A 3,574-nucleotide genomic window follows, 5' to 3' on the forward strand; every position below is an offset into this window, starting at 1 on the left:
TGGGCGAACATTATCACCTGATTTTGTGAGAAATGACATTTGCAGGAAACGCCCACTTTTTGCAAACGTCTGCTGTAATTGCTAACATTTAATCATCCAGTCTACAATAAATAATAAGTCTATTCAATGAAAGTAAAGGTCAGTGTTTAATCAAAAATGTTAAAGAAATGAATGAAATAATAATTTTTAAAAATTGGTTGATCGATTTAGTTTAATACAGGTTCTCATATTCATGGCTTTATTTTCCTGTAAGGTGACAAGTGATAATCTCAAAGTTTTCTGGATTTCTTATCATTCTTATATGATTACTTGCTCTTTTTTTTCCTACTGTGGGTTTTAGTCCATCATCCAGATGGTGATGGTTGAGGAGATTCCCTCGCCCCCATACAATGAATAGCGCTTTGATTTTACAGGCTTGGTTGGTTTCCAAGGATTTTACGAGGACGAGCTCGTGGCTCATTGTTACTGTTACATTTATTTTTCCTTTCAGGTGGTAGGTTTGAGCTATATGGCGGTAGGTTGGCGGTATATGGCGGTATATGGCGGCAGGTAGAGTTCGACGTCGATGAAGGTCTTCTTCTCTTAGCCTCTACGGTTTGTGGCTCCTTGCTTCCTTTAAATTTATTATTTTTTTCTTTCAGGTGGCAGGTGGAGTTTGACGGCATTAGGGAACCATAGAGAAAGCCAGATGGCGCAAAATTCAGGAATTTTTTTTTACAAAATATAGTTATTTCTATTTGCTTTTGTACATAAAGTTGAAAGAACAAAGCTATATAAAATAAAGCTCAAGCTGACAGGTTTTCTTTTGGGTTGCACCATGTTTTCATTCATCAGTATCTTCACAAATAAGCCCAGTCACTACACATTAAGACGGTGATTAAACCTCATTCTTTTGTCTTTACAAATAGAGATATTTACATGGATGGGCGGCCATTCAGAGTGATCATTCTGTAATATCTTTCTTTTATCTCTATAGATAAAGAGATAGTTGCATTGCTGGGCGAACATTATCACCTGATTTTGTGAGAAATGACATTTGCAGGAAACGCCCACTTTTTGCAAACGTCTGCTGTAATTGCTAACATTTAAACATCCAGTCTACAATAAATAATAAGTCTATTCAATGAAAGTAAAGGTCAGTGTTTAATCAAAAATGTTAAAGAAATGAATGAAATAATAATTTTAAAAAATTGGTTGATCAATTTAGTTTAATACAGGTTCTCATATTCATGGCTTTATTTTCCTGTAAGGTGACAAGTGATAATCTCAAAGTTTTCTGGATTTCTTATCATTCTTATATGATTACTTGCTCTTTTTTTCCTACTGTGGGTTTTAGTCCATCATCCAGATGGTGGTGGTTGAGGAGATTCCCTCGCCCCCATACAATGAATAGCGCTTTGATTTTACAGGCTTGGTTTGTTTCAAAGGATTTCACGAGGACGAGCGCGTGGCTCATTGTTACTGTTACATTTATTTTTTCTTTCAGGTGGCAGGTGGAGTTAGCCGGCGGTAGGTTTGAGCTATATGGCGGTAGGTTGGCGGTATATGGCGGTATATGGCGGGAGGTGGAGTTCGACGTCGATGAAGGTCTTCTTCGCTTAGCCCCGTCCTAGCTCACGGTACGGAGCCAGTCTTAAGGGGACCCTTAGGCCGGTTAGCTCAGATGGTTAGAGCGTGGTGCTAATAACGCCAAGGTCACGGGTTCGATCCCCGTACGGGCCATGAGATGCTTCGATCTTCAGACAAATTCTCAGGACTGATTCACTGACAAGCCAACACGGTGCTCGACTACCTCCAGCAATAGCCAAGAAAACACTGATTTGTGCGAGGCCACAGCTTTTTAAGCCTCTACGGTTTGTGGCTCCTTGCTTCCTTTAAATTTATTATTTTTTTCTTTCAGGTGGCAGGTGGAGTTAGACGGCCGTAGGGAACCATAGAGAAAGCCAGATGGCGCAAAATTCAGGAATTTTAAAAAAAAATATACAGTTATTTCTATTTGCTTTTGTACATAAAGTTGAAAGAACAAAGCTATATAAAATAAAGCTCAAGCTGACAGGTTTTCTTTTGGGTTGAACCATGTTTTCATTCATCAGTATCTTCACAAATAAACCCAGTCACTACACATTAAGACGGTGATTAAACCTCATTCTTTTGTCTTTACAAATAGAGATATTTACATGGATGGGCGGCCATTCAGAGTGATCATTCTGTAATATCTTTCTTTTGTCTCTATAGATAAAGAGATAGTTGCATTGCTGGGCGAACATTATCACCTGATTTTGTGAGAAATGACTTTGCAGGAAACACCCACTTTTTGCTAACGTCTGCGGTAATTGCTAACATTTAAACATTCAGCCTACAATAAATAATAAGTCTATTCAATGAAAGTAAAGGTCAGTGTTTAATCAAAAAAGTTAAAGAAATGAATGAAATAATAATTTTTAAAAATTGGTTGATCGATTTAGTTTAATACAGGTTCTCATATTCATGGCTTTATTTTCCTGTAAGGTGACAAGTGATAATCTCAAAGTTTTCTGGATTTCTTATCATTCTTATATGATTACTTGCTCTTTTTTTTCCTACTGTGGGTTTTAGTCCATCATCCAGATGGTGGTGGTTGAGGAGATTCCCTCGCCCCCATACAATGAATAGCGCTTTCATTTTACAGGCTTGGTTGGTTTCCAAGGATTTTACGAGGACGAGCTCGTGGCTCATTGTTACTGTTACATTTATTTTTCCTTTCAGGTGGTAGGTTTGAGCTATATGGCGGTAGGTTGGCGGTATATGGCGGTATATGGCGGCAGGTAGAGTTCGACGTCGATGAAGGTCTTCTTCTCTTAGCCTCTACGGTTTGTGGCTCCTTGCTTCCTTTAAATTTATTATTTTTTTCTTTCAGGTGGCAGGTGGAGTTAGACGGCAGTAGGGAACCATAGAGAAAGCCAGATGGCGCAAAATTCAGGAATTTTTTTTTTACAAAATATAGTTATTTCTATTTGCTCTTGTACATAAAGTTGAAAGAACAAAGCTATATAAAATAAAGCTCAAGCTGACAGGTTTTCTTTTGGGTTGAACCATGTTTTCATTCATCAGTATCTTCACAAATAAACCCAGTCACTACACATTAAGACGGTGATTAAACCTCATTCTTTTGTCTTTACAAATAGAGATATTTACATGGATGGGCGGCCATTCAGAGTGATCATTCTGTAATATCTTTCTTTTGTCTCTATAGATAAAGAGATAGTTGCATTGCTGGGCGAACATTATCACCTGATTTTGTGAGAAATGACTTTGCAGGAAACGCCCACTTTTTGCTAACGTCTGCGGTAATTGCTAACATTTAAGCATTCAGCCTACAATAAATAATAAGTCTATTCAATGAAAGTAAAGGTCAGTGTTTAATCAAAAAAGTTAAAGAAATGAATGAAATAATAATTTTTAAAAATTGGTTGATCGATTTAGTTTAATACAGGTTCTCATATTCATGGCTTTATTTTCCTGTAAGGTGACAAGTGATAATCTCAAAGTTTTCTGGATTTCTTATCATTCTTATATGATTACTTGCTCTTTTTTT

General features: G+C 37.1%; 1 non-coding gene across 1 annotated transcript; it reads left to right on the plus strand.

The window, feature by feature from the left end:
* Window positions 1–1,648: 1,648 nt before the first annotated feature.
* trnai-aau (transfer RNA isoleucine (anticodon AAU)) lies at window positions 1,649–1,722 on the plus strand. The gene has a single exon. It is a non-coding gene; the product is annotated as a tRNA-Ile (tRNA).
* Window positions 1,723–3,574: the final 1,852 nt, after the last annotated feature.

The sequence above is a fragment of the Ictalurus punctatus genome, chromosome 2 (assembly GCF_001660625.3).
Source record: "Ictalurus punctatus breed USDA103 chromosome 2, Coco_2.0, whole genome shotgun sequence".
NCBI classification, from domain to species: domain Eukaryota; kingdom Metazoa; phylum Chordata; class Actinopteri; order Siluriformes; family Ictaluridae; genus Ictalurus; species Ictalurus punctatus.